The sequence below is a fragment of the Myotis daubentonii genome, chromosome 2 (genome assembly GCF_963259705.1).
Source record: "Myotis daubentonii chromosome 2, mMyoDau2.1, whole genome shotgun sequence".
NCBI lineage: Eukaryota > Metazoa > Chordata > Mammalia > Chiroptera > Vespertilionidae > Myotis > Myotis daubentonii.
This window is the reverse complement of record NC_081841.1, coordinates 100124827-100139271: the sequence shown is the minus strand read 5'-3', so window position 1 is coordinate 100139271 and position 14445 is coordinate 100124827.

Here is a 14445-nt window from a genome sequence, read left to right as displayed (position 1 = left end):
TTGTTTGGAAAGGTCAAGGAATAATTAGGGGCGCTGCCTTCAACACTCCCCTAAGTCGGAATTCCGATAAACAGGGCAGGCGGCCTTCCACACACTTCCCTTTTCTCAGAATGTCCTCCTCACAAACTTTCCAACCAAGTCTCATGCTTCCCAACAATCCACCTAGAACAAAGGCCCTTAAATATGGAAGACTATGGCTTTGGCAGAGAACTGTAAGTTGTTCAGAATATGGTCATAATGAAAAGTGTGACTAGTGAGAGTTGATGTTGGATATTATATTGAAGAAGATGAAAAGGCAGTTTGAAATTTTGGTTTTAAGTGACATAGGTCAGATTTTATTTAAGAAGAATTGCTCTAGACTGGAAAGGATCAAAAAGAGGCTGCTGAGATAACCCAAGAGAATAGCTGAAGTAAGACTTATGATGGAGGTGGTAGGAGCGAATAGACAGGGCTTGTTGATCAATACATTTTTGAGGCCCTGTGTGTGCATAGATGCAAATCAATGATGACTTCCAGGTTTTTCACAAGGGTAAATGGGTTGAATGGGACTACCATTCCCCTAGCAGAGCAGAATCAGGAATGTGAGGGAAAGATGTTCTTGGATTTAGGTATATTACATTGGTGATATCTATGGGATATCGATGTGGAGGTATTTTATTAAAACCAAATGTGGGTCTGGTATTAAGAGAAGATACCTCAATTACAGAGGGAAGTCTGTAATTTCTAGTGGAGGATTAAGCTATGGATATGCAGACAAATGATTAGGAGCATATTGTCTATGTCATTTGGCAAAAGCAGTTTCAAAATTAGCTAATAGAGGTAGACATCAGATTTCAGTGGCTTTATAGTTACTGGTAAATGGACAATGAGGAAGAAGCGACTATGAATGCAGACTACTTATTTTTAGGGGGAAAAAAGTTTCTTAACTTACCTATACAACTTTTCTATTAAAAGAACGGAAGTATATTAAACATGATTGATGTAAAACATCTGAATGCACATATCCAATGGCATGGAAATGGAAAAAGAAAAATGTCTCCTAGGGGATTTGGGTCCTGGACATACATCTTCCTATAGCGAGGAGCGTCTTCCTCCTTTTATCCACACTCGCGGTGCCTTGCGTACCCGGCAGCTGCACAGTAGAGAGCTTTACTGATTGGATGGATGGAGGATATAGAAGCCCAGTCTTTTAGTTTTCTGTGTTGTTTTGTTTTGTTTTGTTTTGTTGTTGTTGTCCCTCCCTCCCCCCAATTTCAGATTAAATTGAAAGAAACCATGTTAACATATTGATGCTAAGAATGATAATTTTAATTTTCAAATAGCCTGTCATTTTTCAAGTCTGTTAAGATTTTCTCTCTCTCTCTCTCTCTCTCTCTCTCTCTCTCTCTATATATATATATATATATATATATATATATGTATATATATATATATATATATACACACACACACACACACACACACGTTCTCTTCTTCCCTTCCTCATAATTTGCGCAGAACATTTAATCTAAATATTTTAGTATCTTGTAGAGCTTGGTAATGAATTAGGATTCCCAAATTTGAATGTTGACACTAGAAAATAAACACACAGGACCTTTGGGGATGTATGTAACGCTGCTCAGAGCCCTTGTACGTTTAATGGCGATTCCACGTAGAAGGCCCAAGTGCTCTGAAGGCAGCCTCCTAGCAGCAGGGGCTGGGCCAGGAGTCAGGCCAGTGGCTTTTGGCCAAATGGTTTCTGAAAATGGGCAATATTAATGAATATTTAATGCTCCTCCTTCCTATACAGCTGCCGTCCTCTTTGTGAAGCTCTTGAATTTGATGCTGTATTCCTTGATGGTTCCCATGGAATGTTTTTTATTCTGTATTGCATTCTCTCCATTTATCTTACCCAATGCTTTCTCTAAAGCCTCTGACATAGCATCCACTTTCTGGTTCCTGAACTAATAAAATGTATAGCAGTTGCTCTCACAGAGCTATATTTTAAAGGGTAAAATATAAAAAGCAAAGAGAGAAAGCTGTTCTCTGTGGTAGGAAAGAGTAAGTGGTAGAGGGATGTACCCTTCAGCTGATTCTGTTCAGTTAGTCGTCGCTGACCATGTGATGGTAGAGGTTTCAGGTGAACTTTATGAGGACAAGTGTTTGATCCCTCCAGGCACTTAAGTGACATGTGCATTAAGTAAGTAGTTGGTTCATTATAAGTGACCAATTCATGTTGTTACGCAAGAAATATTTAGTCAATGATCTAAGCCAGACATTGTTGTTTTTTTTAATTTTTTAAATATTTTTTATTGATTTTTTACAGAGAGGAAGGGGGAGGGATAGAGAGTTAGAAACATCAATGAGAGAGAAACATCGACCAGCTGCCTCCTGCACACCCCCCACTGGGGATGTGCCCTCAACCAAGGTACATGTCCCCGACCGGAATCGAACCTGGGACCCTTCAGTCCGCAGGCCGATGCTCTATCCGCTGAGCCAAACTGGTTTGGCAAGCCAGACATTGTTTAAGGCACTGAGAAAATATTGACAGTAGTTCCTGCCTTCAAGGGTCTCCTAATATAGTTGGGGGAGTGACAGGCATTTCATACCAGAAAACTGATAGGTGAGATTACAGAGCTGTGTGCATTATTCCACCTGTAACATTGCCTTGTACTTTTTTGTTATAGGAACAAAGGAAGGAAGCTTTAGCTGTTTCCTGTGGGTCAGGAGGTTTCTATAGGAGAAATAGTGGTGGGCTGAGGTTGAGATGATGAGTAGGAATTCACCAGGTGGAGAAGAACATTCAAAAAGGAAGGATGAATGGGCACAAAGGAATGAGGAGATTATGTAGTCTGACATGGCTGGAGCCAGGACACTGGTGGGGAGGGGTGGTAGGAGATGTGGTTGGGAAGGTAGTGGCCAGATCATGCAGACTTTATACTCTTTTCTAATGGGTGTGGGTGCTGTGTTATAAGCCTCAGTGAAATGGAAGATTTTAAGCAGGGGGTTCGTACTTATATTTTAGAAAGACATTTTGGAAGGAAGGTAGATTTTATTGGGCAGGTATCAGATGACTCTGGTGCCTTGCCCCACACTACTTCACTGGCCTCGGAAGTGCGTGGTGATGGATGGGAGCCAGTGAGTAGATGATCTTCTGGTCCCTCCTCAATGGAAAATTGGCAATCTGCATGTTCCTGAGGAGTGGGATTGAGCCCCAGCTACCCACAGAAGTGATCTGAGTAACTCATCCTTATATTGGTTTTTGCTCCTCCCATCACTGTTCCGGCTCCCTTAGTCCTGCTACCTTGAGTGCCTCCCAAATTAACTACCTGCTCACAGATTCCTAGTCAAGCTCTGCTTTGGAAAAGGGAGGAGGGAAACCCAGGCCGGGACCACAGGTACCAATGAGGAAGCTCTTGTTCACATAAAGGTGATAAAGGATCAAAGCAAAACATTAACTGTCAGAATGTCAAGTAGGAGGCAAATCAAAATGTCTTGATGGCCAATTTCCCGTGAGGGGGGAGAAGAGGGAGGGATTTTTGATGTCTCTTGGATCGCTGGTAGGAATTGGTGGTATCACTGACCAAGCGGAGAAATAAAGCTTCTACAGCAGAAATGGTGGCTAGGTTGAGTTTTAGATGATGAGTAGGAATTCACCAGGTGTGTGAGTGGGAAGATCACGGGCTCTACTTTTCACATAAAGAATTTGGGGCACTGTGGGAAATGCAGGCAGAAATGGTTAGTAGGAAGTTGGATTTGAGAGTCTGGAGCTCAGGAAAGAGGTCTGTGCTTGGCAGTTTGTGACTCATGAAAGTACAGGAAGGAGAGGGTGCCTACATTTATTGAGTGTCTAATATCAGTGAAATGTAGCTCGGTTCCCAGATTTTCAGAGGAAAGGGCACGGTACAGTTGAGAGTGCCATGAAAATGTCTCTGTTTCCTACATCAGACTGTTCCCATCACTCTTTTTTAAAAAAAACAAAACTAAAAGAATATTCTCTCCTTAATTTCAAGTGCATAAAAGAAGCTGCAAAACTGTTATTTTCTGTAGCATTTGAAGTCTTCCTCCCTGACATATGTCATCAGTTTGGCTTGAATAAACTCAAAAATTCAAAATTCAAAATAAAAGAAGGCTCATGAAGAAGACAAAGGTCCCATTTGAGGTAGGCAGACAGGCATGCTCACAGGTCAGGTGCACTGAGAGGCCACTGGAAGGTGCAACTGTTCAAGGACGGAGTGTGCCGGGGGACTGAGGAGACCGGCCTGGAAGTGGGGGGAGGTTTATCGGCTCTGCCAGCATAAACCATGTTCTTATTCTCCCCCTTGTCCTTCCTTTTGGCTAACTTCTCCTCATCCTTCAAGTTTTCTCTTAGACCAATGGATCCTTGAATTCATGACCGGCAGGAAGACTTCCCTTCACTCCCAGTCAGGGTTGAGTGGTCCATCTGTGCTCTCCTAGCAATTCAGATCCATCTATGTGTATCACTGTACAGTGAAAATGGTTATGTCTGCCTCCTCAGATACATGATAAGTTCCTTGAGGACAGGGACCAAGACTTAGGTCATTTTGTATCCTCAGTGTCTGACATATAACAGGCACTGTTAAAATTAATCATTGTTGAAAATAACTGAGAATGAACCCACGAAAACATATCAGATAGGGGTGGGTAAAAGACACTTGAGGAGCCCTGACCGGTTTGGCTCAGTGAATAGAGCATTGGCCGGCAGACTCAAGGGTCCTGGGTTCGATTCTAGTCAAGTGCATGTGCCTTGGTTGCGGGCACATCCCCAGTGGGGAGTGTGCAAGAGGCAGCTGATCGATGTTTCTCTCTCATCGATGTTTCTGACTTTCTATCCCTCTCCCTTCCTCTCTGTGGAAAATCAATAAAATATATTTTTTTAAAAAAAGACACTTGAGGAGACTCAGAAGGAGCTGCTAGAGAGGAGGGAGGCAGTCATAAACTACAACCTTTAAAAGTAATTAACATTGTATGGAAGAAACTGATAAGTGCTATGGGAAAAAGTACTATGCTTAGGAGGGTGGTTCTATTCTGCTTAGGAATGTAGGGAGCACAGTCCCTGCGGGAGGGGGTGGGAAGGGGTGTACTGCTCAGCCCTCATCCTCCAGTTTGTCTATCTGAGCAATCCTGTATTTCCTGCTGCAGACCCTGGGGTCTGCTGGACCTTTCCCTACTGGTGGTTTTCTCTGCTAGTACTGGGTCTAGAGTACAATACAGTTTATCCAACATTTTTCTTGCATTTTCCGGGGATTTACTGCTACAAAATTTTTTTTTAATGTTGGAGACGTTTACAAATGTTCAAGAAGTCTCAAAAAGTTGCCAGCCTCAGTAGCCGATGGCCTCCCTTTCAGTGTGTGCCCCCATGCCGCCTTTCCTCAAACCTCAGCACTCCCTGGTGACCCCTTCCTCCCAGGTGATGCCAGCAGAAAGAGTGGCTGTAGCTTTCACCCTCCCCACGTCCATGTGGCCACCCGCAATGACCAGTTTTCATGGCGCCTTTTGTCTGGTCTTCTAGGAACCCTGGGCATGTTTCGTTGCCCCTCCTTCATGGAACTTTTCCCACCAGCAGCTTCCACAAGCTCCTCTGGCACTGTGTGTGACACCCTTGCTGCTCCGTGCCCGCAGAGCTCGGAGCAGCCACCAGCTCTTCCTGTCACTGCTTTTGACTTAGAGTCTAGTGTTCATGTCCTAGCATGAGGGGAACTGGGAAGGTTTCTCATATTTTCACTTACTACAGGGTAGGCATGTTGTGTTTCATGTGGCGGAGAGATCCTCAAACATGAGAAGGTTAAAAAAATTAACAATTGTTATTTTTGACCTAGTGAAATTTAAGTCATTGATATAATTCCTTAAGTACCCAAGCTTGTGATGTCTAGATACCTATTAGATTTATGGGATATACTGACATCTCTAATTTTTAAAATGTTTTTTATTTATTTTAGAGAGAGGAAGGGAGAGGGAGATAGAGATAGAAGCATCAATGATGAGAGAGAATCATTGATCTGCTGCCTCCTGCACACCCCACACTGGGCATAGAGCCTGCAACCCGGGCATGTGCCCTGACCAGGAATGGAACCTTGAACTCCTGGTTCATAGGTCAATGCTATTCTCAACCACTGAGTCACACCAGCCGGGATCTAATGTTTTTGTTTTTAAAGAAAGTGACAAACAAATGAGCTAAGAATCAGAAAAGAGCAAAAAGAACAAAAAAGCAAAAAGAAAAATTGACAATAAACAGAGAGGTAAAAATACCATAAAGAGTTATTGACAAGAGGACATCAGAAGAGTAAGAAACCCTAGACCTGTTTCTTAGGTAAAAGCAATTACATAGGCTAACTTCCAGAATGTCCACTCTGGGAGAAATGAAAAAACAAACCAGAAAAGGGATACGGCAATACCATCACCTCTCACCTGGGGGTTCAGTGATTACTAGTCTCCCCGCTGCCACTCTTGTTTCCGGTCTCAACACTGATTTCTAAAAATATACATTGGATCATGTCACTCTTTGCATTCAATCCTCCAGTATCTTCCCATTGCTCTTAGAATACCTCTAAACTCATCATGATGACTGAGAACAATTTCTCTTGACTTCCTTTATCATAACATGCCCGCCTTTCTTCCAGTCCTTCTTTTTCTTCTTTAACCTGTCAAGCGTGTTCTGGCTTTGGAACCTTGGCAGTGCAGACCCCCTTGACCCTTGCGAGCCTGCTTTCCATGAAACCTCAGCTTGACTCCTTGACTCCTCAGAGACCCCATCTCTGACCTCCGTGTCCCGGGCAGCCATCTCCATCACAGGGCCTTTGCTTCATCTGTGGTTTCCCACTCCTGGGATGTAAGTTGTACTGGAAAAGGACTTCTCTAGGCACATTCCCAACCATATCACCAACAGCCAAATCAGCATTAGGCACAGTGATTAAATTCCTAAAATGTGAAGTCTCTATGGCAAACTTATGAATTGAATCTATAAAGTCAAACACAATATTTGTTGAAGAAATGACTGAATTAGTAATAGCAGTTTTAAAGTATAAAGCACAACGCTAATAAATAGAAAAATCTTTAAGTAGACAAAATGGAAAATTTGTATAGATCAGTAATAAAAATTTTTTAAAAATTATTTTAAAGATTTGTTTTCCTCAAATTTCAGAATAGAAAATTGTAGCCCAGCCTCACCTTTTACCATAGATGTGAAATCCTACATAAAACTGTAGCAAATTAAATTTAACAGCACACTTAAAGAATAATTTACTGTGATAATGCAAAATTTATGACAGGAAAAGAAATGTATTAATAAACCAAACCAGTAACTCAAAAAGGGGAAAAAGTTATCTCAGGTGTTGAGGAGATTTTTATGAAATTCAGAGCTCTTGCCTTATTGAGATAAGAAAAATCCTTCAGACACTAGGGATCTGAAGGTGTACATTTGGGATAGAATATATTACTCTACTAAACAACAGCTAACTTAAATGTGAAACTGTAGAGGTATTTCCATTACATATGGGGGAAAACCCCAGTAATGTCTGCTATCACTATTGTTATTCACGTTTTCTTAGAAGTTCTGGTCAATGCAATTTGATACAATAAGGAGGAAAAAATTATGGCCAATATTGTTGTCTACCTACAAAAACACCAAATAATCAAAAAAGCATTTCATTTGATATGGTTCAGTAAAGTAGTTGAATACAAATAAATATCTAAAAATTGCTTGCTTGCTTCTATACCAGCAATTTGCTGCATTCTTTACCTGTTCTGAAACAAATGGTGTGCCATAATTCAGAAGTGGAGCCAGAGCTTTTTCACTAAGAAAAGATTATATTCTCTATTAATTGTGGTTTTGCTTATTTCTCACCTTGGAGGCTGAGGAAGCTGCTCTACTTAAAACTGATCTTAAAGGTAAGAATCACTTAGATAAAGTAGGGTGTGTGTGTGCAGGGGTGGTGGTAACATTCAATGAAATATTTTTGTGTTGTTTAAAGGGTGGCTTGCAAAAAAGATTTACTCAAGGAATCAATATTAATTGGTGCAGTTGAGTAATTGAAGACCTTTAGATGTTCCTTTTTGGAAAATAAATCATGAGAGTATTGATCGCTGGAAGTGAAGGTCACACCACACAATGGGATTGAATGGAAGAAAACGGTGAAGTGAGGTGGCACCTGCTTCTGGAGCAAAGGCATCAGGACATTATGAGGTTAACAGTCCTTACCTTTCACCAGAGCAGACATTACAGTCCCGAGGCTTCAGTTTCCAAGGAAAGAGCAACACACACGTAGGGTGCGAAATCCTGTTGCTTCCACATCCCATGTTCTGTCCCTCCCAGTTACCGAGAGAGTTGCTGTCAGTAGGTCATCTTCTGTGGCTCCAGACACCAGTTAGCCTGTGGGCTGCTGCTGGCCTCAGGCCATGATTACATTTTCCCAGTCTTTGATGTGTGCACATATTTGTTGGGATCAGGTTGCTGTCTTCCCTTGGAATGAATGATCCTTGATTAGGAGAACATGTCATATGTACATTTTTGCTGTTGTAATATCTTTTATTTTTGTTTGTTGATTGTTTAATGACCTTACTTGGACTAGTGGAATGCTACTGTTCTACCTAACTCTACTTCCCCTTTTGCTCTTTTTAACACATTTTATTGTTCTATTTTAATTTTGCTTGTGTATTCATTTATTCTTTTAATTCACATATATTTACCATCTACCATGGAATTTAGTGGTGCTTAGGCCAAATCCAGAAAAAAAACAAAAAAACAAAAAACAAACAACTTTGTCCTTATTGAAACACACTTTGAGCTTCATCAGTACTTTAAATCTCAATGTGGGTAAGTTTTAGATTCTTTCTTAACAGAATAGAGAAGGGAGAGGGAATAAGAGATTTTGGCCCAGGCTGGTGTGACTCATTTGGTTAGGCATGGTCCTGTGCACCAAAAGTTTGCTGGTTTGATTTCCGGTCAGGGCACATGCCAAGGTTGCTGGCTAAATCCCTGGTAGGGGGGCATGCAGGAGGCAGCTGATAGATATTCTGCTCTCACGTAGATGTTTCTCTTTTTCTCCCCTCTCCCTTCCCCAACTCTCTAAAAATCAATAAAAAGTCTTAAAAAAAAAAAGAATAAGAGATTTTAGAATTCTAAATATAGTAAAAAGCATATAAAAAGTGTCCCAACCATCTGAGGGGATGGCTATTAACTTTGGTAAATTCGCTAATGTCAACAGAAAAAGTTGTTCTTAAATCCCACACACTTTAAAGATGATTGAGCTACAGGATCTAAATACCAGAGAAAATTTTGGCATCATCCTGTAGATGTTTACTTACGTTGAGTTTGTAAAACTTATAAAAGGCACATGAAATTGGAACTGATCTTTTCCAATCAGTACCCATTCTTGCCTTTCTCTAACACTAGGCTGTTGGGTTTTAGGGTGGGGCTAAGTCTTGTTCATCATTATTCCTGGTGCCCAGTACTCTGCCTAGGATCGTGCTCATTTCGAATAAATATTTGTTGATCGATTTAACATAAAAAATAGTGCATAGTGGCCTAGAATGTCCACATCCCCTTTCAAATTAAAGCCTGAGTCCTTCTTATTGGGAAATCCCATGAAAATAGATGCTTGTAGGGTAGATTGTAACTGCTTTTACAGGAAATCAAGACTTGGGGAAATTGTTCTTTTGACCCCAATTTTCTACCATGTCATTAAAGTTTATGAGGGAGATGACAGAGCCAATAAACCTCCCCAACACACCCTGCCCTTAAATGGCTGCACCTTTCAGTGACTTCCAGAGCACCTGGAATACAATCTAACCCCCTCACAGCACATGTAACCTTTGCCGGGCTGCCTCCCTCTGGTGTGCTGCTGTGCTAGAATGTGATGAAAGGAACCTTTGTCCTCATCTTTTCTTAGTGAAGATAAAATCCAATGCACTGTCAAAGCCATGATATTACCACTTTATTATACAAATGCTTACTTCTTGAAAATGACAGCGATGGGAAATGAAACAGCGGGATATCAGAAGGGGCACTTTGACAGCACCCTGGGCCTCATCTCCCGCTTCCTCAGAAGGCCTGGGAAAAGAGCTATGTCTATTACTGAATTGGCCTTGAAGAGCAGAGCCTTCATTGTGCTGAGCTGGGTTTCCCACTGAGCTGCCACTCAAAGGGCAGCGTGACTGGAAGCCAATAACCCTGTTGCCATGGCCAAACAAGCACCCAAGTACCATCTCCACTGAGAAACAGCTGTGGGAAAATGCGATGGCTCTCATCAGCATCACCAGGGTCATCTTTACCAGCACCTCGGGACTAAAACTCTAAATCCTCTTTCTGCTCCCATAACGTAGGATTAGCTCTGCTGGTGGTGGCTTAAATTTTATCAGGTAGCTAGAGGCAAAAGAGAGGACTCTGTATTGACTGACCATCCTTTCTTGAATCTAGTTATGTACTGGAGGAGAACATGAGATTCAAATTCCTGACCTATCATTGCAAATGCAATTCCCAGTTCAGAGAGGTGCTCAATTGGGATTACCCAGGAGAAAAGGGAACAATTTTGAAACTCAAAAAAATTTAAATTAAATCATAGTCTAGTTAATGTTTTATAATTAATTACTCCATGTACAGTCACCGATAATTTCAAAATCTTAAATCCCCAATCTGAGGTAATTAGCTTTTGGTAAAGTCATTACCTGCTTTTGATTTCATTTGTGTCATCTTAACTTCTCTTTGAAGTAACAGGATCCAGGTGTTAGGCTTGGGCCTTTTTTTCTTCTTACAGTTTTCTATTCCTTGGTCTAATAAAATGAATATTTTAGCTTTGAGCCATATACATTTTTAGAAAATGTTTCATTTTAGAATAGCCTTAGGTTTACAGAAGAGTTGCAAAGATGGTACAGGGAATTCCATATATTCCATACCTGGTTTCCCCTCTTGTCAACAGCTACCATTACAATGGCACATGGTCACAAATAGGAAACTAACATTGGTACATTACTATTGAACTGTTAGTTTTCCCCTAATGCTCTTTTCTGTTCCAGGATCTTATCTAGGCTACTACATTACATTAGGTGTCAAGTCTCCTCAAACTCCTTTGCTCTGTGACAATTTCTCAGTTTTCCCTTGTTTTCCATGACCTTGACAGTTTTGAGGAGTACTGGTCAGTGTGTGCTGAATTTGAGATCTGTCCCTCTATTTGGATGTGTCTAATGTTTTTCTCATGATTAGACGGGGGTTATGTGTTCTTGGGAGGAAGGGCAAGAGGTAAAGTGCCCTTATAATCACACCGTATCAAGTGCACATGTTATTAACATGCCTTATCACTGTTGATGTTGACCTTGATCACCTGACTGAAATATTTGCCTAGCTTCTCCATTGTGTTAGTCAGGGATCTCCAGAAAAACAAAACCAATAAGATCTCTCTCTCTCTCTCCCCCCACACACTTATAGCCTATTACTCATATATATTATAAGGTATTATTTATTTTATTATTTATTATATTAATATTGTAATTATATAAAATTTTATTTTATTTATTATTTATTATAAGATATTGACTTACATGATTATGGAGGCTAAGGAGCCTCATGAGCTGTAGTCTGCAAGCTTGAAACTCATAAAGGGAAGTGGTGTAGTTTGAAGGCCTGAGAGCCAGAGAACCAGTGGTTTAGATGGTGCAGATGATGGCCCAGTTGACCAGTCAGGCAGAGAGTGAATTCAACCTTCCTCCACTTTTTTTGTTCTATTCAGGCTCCCTACAGATGGAATGATGCCCATCCACTTTGGAGAAAGTCATCTGCTTTACTCAGTCCACCATTCAAATGCTAATCTCTTCTGCAAACACCCTCACAGACACACCCAGAAGTTATATTTAACCAGATATCTGGGCATCCTGTGATCCAGTCAAATTGTTGCATAAAATAACTCCATATCCATTGTGGAGTTACTTTTTCCCTCCTTCCAAACTCTACTGTTTGGAAGCAAGTCACTAAGCACAGCCCATATTAAAGGAGTAAGGAGTTCAACTCCACCTCTTTGAATAATAGCTAAAATTATTTGGAATTCTTTTTTAAAAATTTATTTTTTGATTACAGTTGACATGCAATATTATATTATTTTCAGGTGTATAATATAGTTATTAGACATTTATATACCTTATGAAGTGATCACCCTGATAAGTCTAGTACCCACTGACACTATATGAAATTCTTTTGTAAAGGATATTTGTCTCTTCTTCCCTACTTATTCATTCATTATATCAGTAAGGACTCATTCATACTTATTTTATATTTTGGGTTATAAATGAATACTATGTTATTTATTTTGTTGCTCATAGGTTGAGCTCTGACCTTGGAGCTCTTTTAGTTTGAAAACTCATCTACTTTTAAAGATACAAAATTATTGTGAAGTTTAAAATAGAAATTAAAAGTCAATGGAGCAGTAGGCTAGGAGGATGCTGCATGAACATGCTCCCAGGAACAAGCTGGTATTACAACTAAAATATGGAAAAGCTCCTGGAATAATCAGTGGAAAACTCACAGGAGAGAACCCTGATACCCAAGAACCAAAGGTGGAGACCACATAGAGACTGGTAGGAGGGGCGGAGGCTCAAAAGGTCTGGCTGGGCCCACAGACAGGAACTGAAGTCCCAGAGAAATATCTCTGTTGGGGGGCGGGGAGGGGGGCGGGTGAGGGGAATGTGCCACCGAGAACTCTGAGACCTAATCCCCAAGCTGGGTTCCCCAGCAGAGAGCACCAAGTCTGAGGAGGGTACTCACACAACATCTAGCTGTGAAAAGCAGTGGGGTGCTGTCTGCCAGGGAGTGGCAGCTGAAAGTTCAGGCACCGTCTTAAAGGGCCAACACACAAGAATTTCCTGTGGAGCCACCCACCTTGTGCTCTGGCAGAGGGAAAGTGAAGTGGAATGGAGCTGTGAGAGCAGAACCCAGGACTGGGGACTCAGGGGATAGAGCTCGGAAGACTGACACCCCAAGTTTCCTGGGCTGAGTCATTCCCTCATGCAGTGGAGGACATCTTTCCCACATAGACATTTGCCTTGCCTGGGGAAAAAACACCTTGCCCTGAGGCCACTTAAGAGATTAAAAATAACAATTAGCCTCCAGGCAGAAGCAACTGCCCACCTTGTTGAAAAAAACTCTCCCCACACCTGAGGATGATTGCCTGGGGTAATTCAAGTCAGAATCCTATTAGTCTGTAGACAGAGGTGGTCTCTGGAAGCTCTGAGTCTTTGCCTGATCCAATTAGTCAGAAACAGCCTTTAACACATCCTGCACTAGAGACTGAGAGGTGTAGAGGATCTACCTAATACATAGCCACAAACCCAAACAGACAACTAAAATGAAGGGACAAAGAAACAACACCCAAATGAAAGAACTAGAGAATTCTTCAGAAGAGGTAAATGAAGCAGAAATAAGAAATTTATCTGAAACAGAGGTCAGAGTAATGATAGTAAAAATGCTCAACAGTATGAAAAAAGATACAGTAACTATGAAAAAAGAACAGTCTGAGATAAAGAATGACATAACACAAATAAAGAACACATTGGAAGGAATACACAGCAGATTGGGGAAGCTGAGGATTGAATCAGTTGAAAATATCACTCAATCAGAGAACCAAAAAAAAGTAATAAAAAAACAGGAGGACAGCTTAAAAAAGCTGTGGGACAATGTGAAATGTAACAATATTATAATAGCAGGTGTGCCAGAAGAGGCAGAAAGGGAGAAAGAAATAGAGAAGGTGTTTGAAGAAATAATGGTAGAAAACTTCCCTACTCTGGTAAAGGAAAAGTCACACAAGTTCAGGAGGCACAGAGAACTCCAAACAAGAAGAACCCAAACAGACCCATGCCCAGACACATCAAAATTAAAATGCCAAAATTTAAAGACAAAGAGAGAATCTTATAGGGAGCAAGAGAAAAGAAAACTGTTATCTACAAAGGAGTTCCCATAAGGCTGATACCTCATCTCTCATCAGAAACTTTACAAGCCAGAAGGGAATGTCATGAAGTACTCAAGGTAATGGAAAGCAAGGATCTGAGAGCAAGATTACTATATCCAGCAAGGCTATCATTCAAAATAGATGGTCAAATAAACTCTTCCCAGACAAAAAAAGGCTAAAGGAGTACATCACCACCAAGCCACCATTACAAGAAATGCTAAAGGCATTGCTGTAAGGGATTGCTGAGAAGAAGAAACAGAGAGAGAAACCTAGCCATACAGAATTAAAATGGCTATAAATAAGTACCTCTCAATATTAACCCTAAATGTAAATGGATTAAATGCTCCAATCAAAAGGCATAGGGTAACTGAATGGATACAAAAACATGACTCAACTACATTCCATCTACAAGAGACCCACCTCAAAACAAAAGACACACACAGGATGAAAGTGAAGGGATGAAAAAAATTTTCCATTCAAATGTAAAAGAAAAAAAAAGCGGGAATAGCAATACTCA